A 13584-nucleotide genomic window follows, 5' to 3' on the forward strand; every position below is an offset into this window, starting at 1 on the left:
ATCCCCATGGCCTTTCTTTCTGCATGCCTCCTGTAATGTTCTAATTTCCTTCCAGGCAAGCATCACCAGGACAATCTAGGCTCAAGGTCACACACCCTGGAGTAAGAAAAAGAAAAATTTTGTAAAAATATTTCCCATCTTGCAACAAGAGAAAAGTCTATATGTTGAGAATAGCAGCTACTGTTTGTGCATAATTTATATTTCAGAAGAAGCTTGCCATTCATAGTGTTGTTTAAGTATTAACAATTGGCTTTCTGTTTTTCTCTAGCTAAGCAGGATCACAGAGGTGTCCAAGTCTCAGGCACCTGGGTAGTAAGAAGTCTCTGGGTACCCCATGGGACCAAGTCAAAGAAACTAACAGTGACTCTGGTTGTGATGGGAGGAAAAAGACATAAGATGGGCATAAGGGGCAAGGCTATAGGAATAGAGTGGGACTTGACTGTGACAAGCACTGAATGACAAGCACAGATGATGGGGTATGACCTAGGCAGTAGTAGTAAGAATGTGCCAAGTGTGGGAAAAGCTGCTGGACCAAAGGATAACCCCTTGCTTCTACACTCCTTCTTCCTCTTTCAATTACAGAGAAACCACTGACAAAATCTCATGTGTTTGGAGATATCTAATACCTTAGATCAGACCAGTGGCCAAAGACACTTTTAGGAAGTCAATCAGGCATTTCTAATCTGATTGCAATTTCATCTGTGGTCCTTATTTACCTTGTACATTATTAAACACTGGCAAAGAGCTCCTAGTGGATTTCTTTTAAAAAAAAATCTTTTTTTTTCCTCCAAATCATGAAATTGAGTCGAATAACTTAGATAAGCAGTGAGAATCCTCCTAGCAACCTGACACATCTCTTCTCCTGTTGCCCCTCACAGAAGCCCTTGAAATCCTCATGACCTCACACACAAGCCTTCTGAACTTGTGCTGCCCTGTCTGCAACCTCACCCCAAAATAAAACCTTTCCCTCCCCAGAGCATCAGCAGGAAGTTTCTCTTCTCAGACATATACTCAGGTACTTATGCTTTTGTAAGCATGTCCCATCAGGACAAGAAAAAAATCCCAAAGCCCTTTCCAAGAGTAAACAGAAATTAGGCACTTGCAGAAAGTCTGCATCCTGGCAGGATTTGCAGTGATTAACAGATGTGTCCTGGGATATAATCAGCAGCACGACAACAAAAAAAGCAGTGTGGCTTCAAGTCTCGTGTTTATCTTTAAAATAGGGATAATAATATTCCAATGAAGCTCACTGGATCTCTGAGAAGAATAAATGAGAATATATGTCCAAAGTGCTTAGCATAACACATAACCCACAGTAAACACTCAATAAAAATATTAGCTGATGTTTATAGTAGTGTTTTTATGCCTTCCCTCTATAGGTTTCTGGTCCCCCAGTCAAGCTGCAGAAGTATAGGATGTTCCTATCCTCCAGCCTGTGGGACTACCTGGTTCTGTGTGGTGGCTTCCCCACAACCCATCCCTGGGGTCTCTTCTAATAAAGGGACATGCCACAATGATTAGGTCTCCCAAGGATCATTCCTCACAGACCAAAGGGAGCTCAAAGGTCTGGGGCTGCAATCTACTGGTCAGGACCAGCCCATGACAGGCTAGGACCCTTCTGGTACAAAAAGTCTGGGAGAAGCTACACAAACCTACATCCCCCGCAATGAGTCAGACCAATTACAATGAGCAGCAAGTGACTGATTTGGCTGTCTCAGGAGTAATTAATCTCCCTGAAATTAATGACCCCTCAAAGGCAGGCATCCAAGTTGCAAGATTCATTTACATCTGCAAAGATGTTTATAGGACAGACAATCCCCCATCTAACCCACCCCAGCCTCCCTTGGGCACCATGGTCCTCAGAAATCCACAGAGGTCATCCATGATTCAGCAAATGCTCAGGGGTCACCATCATAAGGGCCCCCTGCCTATCTCCTCCATGCCCATAAACAGAGAAATCTGCAAAATAGGAGAAATTCTGCTGTGGAGAAGCTGAGTGACCTTGAGCAAGTCACTGAGCCTGGATCCTTACCAGCAAATGATCATGTTGTTTTGGAGAATTGGGTTCTTGAGTGCAGGGCAGCATGCAGAAATTAGAAAACAAAGGCAACCTTGCTCTCTTGATTTAATGCATTGATAAACCTCCTGGGGGGCAAGGGATGTCTTGGGGACAGAAATTGATTATGGAAACCTGACATTTTAGAGGCTGCTCTTCTGAGACCAGGGGAATTTGGATGAAACTTAGTAGACAAATCATTAAACATGCTTTATTTTATTCAAGCAATGTGATGAATCTGTGCTGAATCAGTAAAGTGGTTATGGTCAGGAAAGAGTAAGAAGCAGGGCAAAGGTAGGATTATGAACAGAGTGAGATGGGGCTGTGCATAATACACAGTATGTAGAAATAAAACCTCTGATACCAGGCTTCTTTTGACAGGGCTATGTGAAATCACCTGTGTCAAATATCTCCCTTATCAAAACTGCCATGTCCAGTGTCCTGCTCCCCAGAATTCTACAGGACATCATTCATTATCCAGGCCAGATCTGGACACAAACCGACCACATTCCATTCTCTGCTGCATGACCATGGCTTTTTTCAAAGAAACAGTGACAGTGAGGCATAAAGAGCAACAGGCTGAGGGTCAGTCCCCAAGCAGAGCAATGGCTCTGTCCCTTAATAGTTGTATGATTCAAGGCATATTGCATAACTTCTCTGTGGCTTGCAACTGGGATTCTTCCCCTGCCCCTTAGCTGATCTTCGCTGAAAGTTTACAAGGAAGTCAGGGAAGGAGGTTCCTGTACTAGATGGCTAGAAGATGCAAGGCAGCCCTTCCAACCTGACCGAGCAGATGGAGAACCAGTGCACCCGCCTCCTGAGTTCCTCCAGTTAGGGTGTCCTGGGGGTCCCTCCTTAGGTGCCTGACAGGTGGTTGATAGGAAGCCTGATCTTCAAAAGCCTAGGAAACAAGACTGTCTCCCAGTACACAAGAATACATCATAAGGCAGGCTGTGGAAGGATGCAGGACAAGAGTCCTCCAGATCCAAGGGCCATGGTACTCACAGCCCCATGGTAGAGTACTGACCAGGAAGGCTAGCCTCTTGACTGGCATCTCAGAAACAGTTTGCCCTAAATCATGCTCATTTGCATAACCTAGTTGTAGACTTCATTGACAGGGACAGCAGGCATACTGGGAGTGCCATGACAAAACTCTGGAAGGCTGCAGGGAAAATCAAGTCCTAGTTTCCATGTTTGGCCTGACCTCTTTCCTAAGGGCCAAATAACACTGAATATCTTTGCTGGGGAGTTCCCGCATTGTGGCTCTGGGGCCACAGTCATCACTGTGTAGTTCATATCCAAGACCTAGAGCCCCTCCAGCTGTCTTACTATGACCACCTGACTCTGCTACTCCCTTCCTTTACAAGCTTGTATGTGCCTTGGCCCCTTGCCCACACTGGATGGTATGGAGCCAACCTCTTATCCCCTTTGATGTTCAGTTTGCTCATCTACAAAATGGATCACAGCCACTCTCCTTGTCTGACCTGCCAGGCATCCCACTGGGGACACAGCTCAGCTCCCCTAATAAACTGACTCACAAGTTTGTACCATTTGTTCAACTGAATAGTACACTCAACCTACTGCTGCCTTTCTGCCCTCCACACGCACTCCCCCACCTCCCTCACCAACACCTCTCAGCAATGGAAATCAGCTCTTAATCACTGTGTAAAGTGGAAGTCTCTAAAGACTCCCCTCTGGAAGTTCTGAGAACTTTCTAGACATCTGTTAAGAGGAACAGGATTTGTTTCCCCAATTCATTGATAAGAGCTCTTGAAAATGTATCTTTTTATTGGAGATACTTTGTACAAGATATAAAAATCAGTAGCAAATGTCACTTGAAGTGAAAATAAATTCAATGAATAAAGACTACACAGTCCTTATGAAAATTACAAGAGACGTAATTTTCATATAATCAGGAAGCAATAAAAATCCAAATCCAGGCACCTGGATATTCTGAAGGCTAGAAAATGCCCAGGACATACCTGGTCTGCTTTACCTTTTCACCCTACTTGATGCCAGACCCTGAGAGGAAATTTCTGGGGACACAGGTTCTACCGAGACTAGCTCTACAGTGTAAAAAGTGCTGAAACACAGCAAATACTAGCTGCTGTTCACTGGATCCTTAAAACACAGTGTGCTTCACACCTCACTGGACCTCACCACCACAGCCTTGTGAGGGAAGCCAAGCTATCCCTCCTTTATAAACAAACAGACGGAGGTCATTACTAGCCGCTGCTAAGTGAGAGATGGAGCCAGAGATGAACATTCAAGAGTGGCAGCCAAGCCCCCTGGATGACCACTAACTTAGGACTCTCCCCAGGGTGGGAGGAGCCTCACAGGGCCTCTTTTGGAGGCCTCCCACTAAGATATGTCTCCACTCTGGAGACTAAGGGGTTTGGATGGGGGAAGGTAACAGGTAGCATTTCAATTTTCCACAGTCAATATCTGCTAAGATAGTGGGCATACAAGCAGAAAAATCTGCCTCTCCTTTCTCTCTAATCCCCTTTCTTCCCTCCCACACACTCCCTCTCCTCCTTTTACTTTCTTGTCTCCTGCTCCCCCTTTTCTCCTACATTACTCTCCAATCACCTAATATCTCAAACACAATATGGACTCCTCCCACATGCATGCCTCTGTTCAACAGATCTTTTTGCCTGGAGAGCCTATATTCCCTTTACATGCTCAAACATGTAAGGTCTTCTGCAGCTGTGAGGGCAAGGACCTTGTTCACCTCTCACCTCTGTCTGGTCCAGTGTTCTCTGGGCCAAGCTCCAAGAGTCCTAGGATGCTCAGTGACCATGCACAGTGGGGACAGCAATCCCACTGTGTGCCCCACTTTCCCACAGAGGGGAAGACTAAACAGGCTGTAGAGACAGCAGGCAACATGAATGCTAGGTGTACTTTTCTGGAAGCAGAGTTGCTTGTTTCCCACTCCTCTTCCACCCACAGCACTGTGATCATAATAACCTGCTGACAGACAGAGCCAGTGAGTCCTGATGATCAGGACATTCAGAAATCCAACAGGCCAAGCCCACCTCCTGGAAATCTGTCTAGCACAGATTATGGAAGAAGGAGCAGAAATACCAAGGTCAAGTTCTTACCCTCCTACAAGGAGAGAACACAGATGTGCAAAAAGATAATAAGTCCTTTCTTCTGACTGGTTTCACGGTTAGAAACATGACCATATCCCACTTGTTCATTCCAGTATCACCCTTGTAAGGTAGGTAGCGCAAGGATGAGTATTCCTATTTTACTGATGAGAAAACAGAGGCTCACAGGCTTATTTATTATGTTATATGCTATGGAAGTTGAGAAGACTAAAGAAATAGGAGGCTGCATCTAGACCTGTATCATGGTTATTCTGTGTTTTGGTCTAAAATGAGTGCACAATAGGTATCTTTCATCCAAGACTCAGGATTTGGTGGCTAGTCAGCATCTCTGAAATCTGCAGAAACTCCTGGTGCACAGGGGACTCTGTGAGCCAAGGCAAAAAGTTAATTTAGAAGACTTAGTATAGAGACCTCAGGGTCAGAACACCTTGTGGCAAGAAGAGGAAGCCAAGCTATGACTCCATCTGGCTCCCCTTCAAGCAGAACTGCTCTGAACAGTCTCTTTTCTAAACTGGGGTGCCCCTGATGACTGTTTTTGAGACAAGTTTGTTCCCCATTCCCTAGTTTATCTACACAAACAACACCTCATTTTCAATGTCTAGGGAACACCTAAATCAAAAGTCACAAAACAGTGGCCCTCAGTTGATCTGTGCAAAGATGCTATGTTTGAGTTTCAGGTGGCTTTAGGTTTACTTTTGAGGACTACCTAGGATGTAGCCCAGGAGTACAGCATCTGCCTAGCATGTGTAAAGACCTGGGTTCAATCCCTAGCACTATCAAAAAAATGTTTTTAAATATTGTTCTTACTTGAAAGAGTTGGCCATTGGAAATTTTCACATAAATTTCTTCATTAGTCTGGCTACCCTGAGACTGTGTTTCTGCATGGCAATGCAGCTGGAGCTGAGTGGCCACTGCCTTCTTTAGATTGCTCATGGAGCTGGTTTTCCACTATCACTCAGACCCAATCTTCATCATTATTTATGTCACCCGACTGATCTCCATAAGCATTTGATGTTTTTGTTCCATACATGTGTGGCTTTCAAGAAGCAGGCTATGAGTTAGAGCCTGCAAACTTTGTAATCGGGAGAGTGCAGGAACCTTGGACTTGTAAAAGGGTTCACCTATGCCCACATGAGCTGCCACCCCCATCTGCCAGTTCCCTGATTCCTTTGAACCACCACCTCCTCCTCACTCAAGAAAGAGCCATGTGAAGGGCATCTGCCTGTTTCCCTTAACCTGCCTCACAGAACAGATACCAGTCAGTACTTCCACCAAGGTCTGACTTTGGAGATCTCCAAAGTCTCCTATGTGGCCTAGTTGTGGGGGCTACTCTAAGCTATTTCACATTGGCAAAGTTAGATTTCCCCAAGTTATATCCCCCAAGCCTGGATTACAATGTAAGCTACACTAGAGAAAGTGGCTATTCCAATGGATATCAAGATATTTTCTCACTTGGGGATTCCCTTTGCCAGTTGTCACCTCGGAATGTTCTCTAAGCCAAGCTCTAAGAGTCCTAGAAAGTAAGGCATGGCTGGCCACTTGGGGGATGAGTGGTGAGGGGTTTGGGTAGTGGAACCCTGCCAAGGTAGATTCTCCACATGCTAGTGCCCCAACAGTTACAATACAAGAGTTCAGAATTATTTTCTAGGCCAGGCAAGTAGTGACACATTAAAATAATCATACTGGTTGCCATCATCATCTTCCTTCCTTCCTTTCCTGCAAAATTCTGATCCAAAGTTGCCTTTCTCCTTGCTCTCCATGGATAAATAATGCTTCCAACTGAGAGTCAGAAAGATGAGGTAGGGACAGAGTTGCAGACTTGGCACCTCACACTGGCTTGGTCCACCAATCACCAGGGAGGTGAGTCCCTGCAGTACCTGAGTCTCTGTGCCCTTCTTATGTTGGTGGAGCAATGACACCCCATCTCTAGGGCTTATGGCTTAGATGGTATAGTCAATATGGAAGAGCATTTTGCATAAGTGGAAAGAGCTGTGTTGCCAGCTCCTGGGAGGAGAGCAATGGATTTTGGAGGAAACTGCTCCTGGTCATCCAGAGGGCAAAGAGCAGTCTGGCTCCACTGGAGTTCCCCATAGTGCCTGGCCTCAGACACCCCCATGGCTTGCCCCTCTCCTGCATCTCCACAACTGAGCACAGAAAACTTTCTTCTCATATCCTAGTCACCAAAGATGTGGGAAGATCAATTCAGTCATATTACTCATTACCTTTCCTCTGCTTAGAGTCCTTGAAAATGCCTGCTTGTTTTCTGCTAAACATAAAACAATCCTATTCAGACTCTGCTAATGCCTTTTTCCTCTGAACCTAGCAAGCTAGATTCAAATGAACAGATGAGACCTGAGAATGGATGTACAAAGCCCCACACTTAGGACAGTAGGAGATACACTGTTAAAGGATGTGTCAAAATCAACAGCAACTGTAATGATCTTTTTAGTATTCTTGATAAAACAAACAACCAGGAGGCAAAGCCTGAGGCAGGGTTCTTCTCAGATAAGTCATTGGCTAGACAAAGCCAGATCAAATGCTCCCAGGAGGAGTGCAGCTTATGAAGAGGTCTCAATTTCAGGAACAGTGAAGAATCACCCTTGTTGGTGATCCAAGAAACTGTCGTTTGAGTCAGTGCAGATGGGCTCACACCAAGAAGTGATACATGGGACCCAGGTGGCTTTAGTGAATCAGACCGAGACATTACCCTCTGTAGTTGGTGCAAAGGAGATTCAAATGACTAGGAATTTCTCTCTTACAAGTTTCCTGTTGATGCTGATAGTGCAGGTCCAGCATTTGATCTGGCTTTGTCTAGCCAATGACTTTGTCTAGCCCCATGGGCTGGATCTTTCCTTCTGAGAAGGGCAAGCTCAGCCCCTAACAGTGTCAGGCATCTCACACAGTATAAATGTTCTCAGGTACATAATCTCATCTGTGTACCACATGTAAGTGTTGAAAATAGGGACACAGCCAGTTTTTGGGTTTTTTTAATACCAGCCCCAATTCCACTTATTAGCAAGGCAACTTGGGTGAATGCTTTCACCTATCCTGTCTCAGACTTCTGGATAGAATAGGAGCAATGACCAGAGTTTTAGCCCCAGAGACTCAGAACTGGAGGCATAATGTCATGTGGACCACTGAGAAAAGTGCCTGCACAGAGCTGGTAATCACATGTCAGCTATTCTTGGCCATCTCTCTATAGGCAGGGGCTGGTAGCTGAGCAAGTGAGGCCTCTGACAACCCTCAATGCTATGGGCATCAAGGCCTGTCCACTCTGTCCCCAACCCACCTCACAAAGTATGTTGCCCTTGGCAATCTTGTGCTTATCCCAAGACTAAGGTAAAAATTTTTTCTCAAACTAGCTATTCTTATTTTATTTCAAACTAGTAACAATTATTTCTTTTGCTCATGAATCTGGGGGTGACTGGATTCTCCTGGGCAGTCCTGGAATGGAATTCTACCATGTAGAGGATGGTTGGAGCTAGGGTTCTCAGGAAGGCCCCTTCACTCATACTGGTGCCAGGGTGAGGAAACACACAGCTGGGCCTGGGGTAGCTGAGGTTCCTTCTCAGGCTTCACTGTCTCCATATGGTCTCTCCACAAGTGGGGCTCCAGAACAGCCAATTCCTGTCATAGTGGATCAAAGGTCAAAGAGGGAGCATCCAAAGAAAGACTAACAGAAGCTCTGTGGTATCATCTACCTCAGTTCCAGGAGCCAATGCAGCATCATTTCCATCCCCTTTTATCCATCACAGCAGCTACAAACATCCAACCAGTTTCAATGGGGGAGGGCATGGACTCCATCAATAGATTGGGGTGACTGTCAAGGAATTTATGGACATGTATTAGAACTACTCTGAGGCTCTGTCCTTGCAACCTCAGCTTCCTTCTGTCACCTCTCTCTCCCCCTACAATACCTCATGCCTACTTCTATTGCCTGATCCTGCCTATGGTTTAAGGACCTTCTCAAACTCTACTGTCTCCAAGATCTCCTGATCTGGCCTCACTGCACACATGCACACACACAGAGTCGCCAGTGGTCATGACTACAACTTAGTGCACTTCATTCTCACAGGCTCCAATTTTGTCAAAATACAATAATAAACAAAACAACACCAAAAAATTTACACAGAGGAAAGCAAAACTGCAGGAGGTACTAAAGAATAGCTATGTGTCTGAGATCATAAATAGCTATTATTTCCTTTTTTATATTTTCCAGAATTTTCTGAAGCTTCCACATAATATATCTATAACTTGTATAATCAGAAAAATGCTTTTTCCAGAACAAAAAATGCTTAAAAATCAACAGAAAGCTTATCCTGCTTTGAATCCAAAGGACTTAGCTATTAAGCTATTAAAATCTTTGTTCTCCAAAAAGGCAAATTGTAATTCCAAAGTTCACTTTATTTAAAAATGAACCCCCCAAAAAAATCTACCATGAAGCAACTAAAGCTGAGCAAAGAATTTTTCTACTAACAAGATTGAAACTGAAGCAACTCAGGATCTTCTTGCAGGAGTAATAGTTCAAAGACACAGTGGCATCAGGTCTATAAGCACAGTTGTTTCTCTCCAGATCTGGGCTCTGCTGTTTGCTCTTCTGTGATTTTCCAGGGCTGGAGCAATGCAGATTGGGACCAGGTCAGCCGGACAGGGAAGCTTCGGCTTTAGGCAGTGCTGCCAGCCCACCATGTCCTGATGTTTGTCGAAAGCGGGAAATTAAGAAATGTCCTATGGGAAGCCCACTGTGGAAGTACGTATGCAACACTACATTTAGAAAGGGTGGACTGTGTGAGTAATTTTTTGTCCAGACACAATGAGCTGTGGATTTTAGAAGATTAAGAGTTTGTCAAGTAAGTGTGCAATCTGCTAATTTGGCCAAGATTAATTAGTGACTCTCAGAGTTCAAACTCTACATTTTATGATTAATAATCTCTCACAGAGGGGCTGGGGCTGTGGATCAGTGGTAAAGCGCTTGCCTTGCATGTGTGAGGCACTGGGTTCGAGCCTCAGCACCACACAGAAATAAATAAAGATACTGTGTTTTCATCTACAAGTAAATAAATATTTTTAAAAACAAAACAAAAAATAATAATCTCTCACAGAATATTTAAAACATGCATTGTCAGTGTTTAAAACATGCATTGTCAGTTCCAGGAAATTCTGGTTTAGGGGTTCAGGATAAGGGCCCTGAATCTGCATACAATCTCCTAAGTGATTCTTTGAGCATCTCTTCTGCCTTCTTACTCTGTAAGACATGTTTCTACGGCCAGATCAGTCCACATGAATCACTCCAGGCCTGCTGTATGACAACTATGGCCTCTTTAATTTCACATTTTCTCCTCTGTGATCTCCCTCTAAAATTTAGGAGGTCAGTATTCCTAACTCTGTTTTACCCATGAGAAAAAGGTGACTCAGAGCAGCAGGATGATGTCTGTGGTCACCAAACTGGAAGTGGTAAAATTTGAAGCCAGATTAGGAAATCCAACAATGGAGGGCCCTGTGTTTCCACAGGGAGGATTATCTCCAAGGCTGTCTGATAGGTGAGTACAACCAGCAAAGGTGTTGATTACTAGGTCACTCCTTTCCCCATTTGATCCACCTTAGCAACATTGCATATACAAAAAGCTCTTTACTTACATTGTCCCTCAACTCCCACCTGAACTTCTAGGTGTCCTAAAAGGAGTGACTTTTGTCTTTGGGAAGGAGTAGAAAGGTTAAATTAAAAGACCTTGAGTGCTGGTTTCCAGAGGAAGCAAAAGTCCCACTGATTGGCAGTGTGGTAGGGATACCTCCTCTGAATTGAAGAACAAATGGCTGACTGAGGGTGGGGAGAATGGAAAAGGGGGAATTCAGTTGAAGATGGTGATTAAGGTGACTCTTCCACTCAAAACAACCTCCCCCACACTAACATACAAACTTGTAATTTTTTTAAGGGAAAAACTCAAGTTGGAGAAATTGCTGAGCATAAAGATGTATTTTAAGAGTTAGATTTCACTGGGCGTATATATTGATTAGCAATAATGTCCTTGTTCACTTGGATATGTGGCTGCTGGGGAAAGCAGGATTTTCACGGCTCCACTTGCTAAAAGTAGCAACTTTCTTTGATTCTTTTGCAGAAGCTGAGAATAAATATGCTACTATTATAACTGGAGCAGAAGAAGGGGAACACAGGTTTTGACCGTGAATAATTTGAACACAGCATTGATACCAATGGAATTTGGCAATTTGGCCATAGTATTGATGCCAATGGAACCAATTTTACTTCCTGGGAATTGAGTTCAGAATGTCAATTTGTCAAGTCATTTGGCCCCTCTGATACATCACTTAAAAAGAGGAGTGATGGACTATTTTCCAAGAGGAGAGCCATCTTGGAAGCTGTGCAGTAATACTCTTGATGAAGATTTAGATGGCAGGTCTACCCCTACCCTCCAGGTACCTGGTGCTCTGGCTATTATGATGCATGAGGGTGTCACTGCTGAGCTGGCCTGGTCTGTGCCCTCTCAGATGCAAATAAACCAAGTCTCAGGTCTCTTCTGCCTAATATTCAACAATGTAAGTCACTTCTAAGTTAATGCAGACAAACTGAGGAGGGCACAGACACATTCTCTCAGGCCTTTAAGCAGTGCATTGAACAAGCTAGAGGTCCTATGTCTGCCTGGAGGAGTCTTGGGCATGTTTAGCTACACAGAAATAGTTTTTATAACTGCCTTTTTGTTCTTAGGAGGCACAGGGGGAGAGGGTGAGGAGGTTAGGAAAGAAGAGTGAACACTTTGAATAATTTTGTCACCACATTACTAAACTGACTTAAAACTTCTTAATCTTCCCATCATACCCACATAGATACTGTTTCCTAAGCCAACTTCAGTCCACATTGTAATTTGGTAGGAAAGAGTATCATAACCAAATAGTAATGTCTGCTCTGGGTAGGAGAAGGAGGCATGACAAGCATCTGCCTTCTTTTTTTTTTTTTTTTTTTTTTAATTATCATTATTTTTAGTTGTAGATGGACACAATACCTTTACTTTATTTATTTATTGTATGTGGTGCTGAGGATCAAACCCAGTGCTTCATACATGCTAGGCAAGCGCCTTCCACTGAGCTTCAACCCTAGCCCACAAGCATGTGCCTTCTATTTAAGGATTCTTAAAACACAGGGAGCTCCACTGAGCCAAGGAGGTGTCTGTGTAACCAGAGGAAGCAGGTTATGACCACTAAGGCCATGTGATGTCAGGCCACTTGTTAGCTATCAACCTCTGGATGACAAATGGGTGTCATAATGCCTGCCACCTCTAGTCAACTCATCATGGCCACCTAAGCATGAAAATTCACATCTATAGAAAGAACACTATTCTTATAATTACCCGTGTCTACCCTAGCCTGGTTTGCAGGGGTGACAGAACAATCCCTGCCTTCCTGACCCTGATCCAACCTTGAGAAGCAATCAGGGTCCTTTCCCTTCATACCATGTTTGAAAAGCACATGCTCCATGCTAGTCTAGCTCATTCACATGCATCAGATGGACTATTTTGAAATCCTTGGGATTCTTTTTTTTTTTTAATTTTTTTTTTTTAATTTTAATATTTATTTTTTAGTTCTCGGCGGACACAACATCTTTGTTTGTATGTGGTGCTGAGGATCGAACCCGGGCCGCACGCATGCCAGGCAAGCGCGCTACCGCTTGAGCCACATCCCCAGCCCCAAATCCTTGGGATTCTAAAGGACTAGAGAAGGATACAAAATCCTCATAAGGACAGAGGATGAACTCTATATTGAACACAAAATATGAAGTTGAGGACATTTCCCTGAGACTCCAGGGTCACATTTTCTGTCACTAGGAGAAGCTCAAGTCTAAGTGGAGAGTGGTCTTTCTTTTCATTCCTCTGTCTGAACCTGTCCTTGCTACATGAGTGTAAAACCTTAAAGTTCCACACCATAAATATGTGTAATTGTTATAAGTCAATCAAAAATAAAATAACAGATTTTTTTAATCCTAGAATAATCTCAAGGGTCAGGATTATAGGGTGGGCACTAAGAAGAAGACCAGGGACACATTTGCTGTGCTTCCAGTCTAGACCTTGAGTGAGGGGCAAATGCATTCCTGGACCAACAACCAGGCTGGACACCATAAAGGACCTTGATGCCAAAGCTTATAGGTACAGTGGAGGATGCCCATTTATGTGGAAGCCACTCTGTGCTACGAAGGCCTCTTAGAAGTGTCTGGCTCTAGAGGTAAACAGTGGGCTGGGGATTCTGGAATGAAGTGTCCCAGCCTAATCTCTTCCCATCACTGACTTTTGTCTTCCCAAATTTCGCTTGGAATGAGTTTCTCAGAAGGGCTTCACTTGGAAGAGCTTGAAACATCACAGCCAAGGAGACTCAGTGGTGACCCTTCCAGGAATATCCAGCCACAGAGGCATG

Source organism: Callospermophilus lateralis, chromosome 3, assembly GCF_048772815.1.
Source record: "Callospermophilus lateralis isolate mCalLat2 chromosome 3, mCalLat2.hap1, whole genome shotgun sequence".
Taxonomy (NCBI): Eukaryota; Metazoa; Chordata; class Mammalia; order Rodentia; family Sciuridae; genus Callospermophilus; species Callospermophilus lateralis.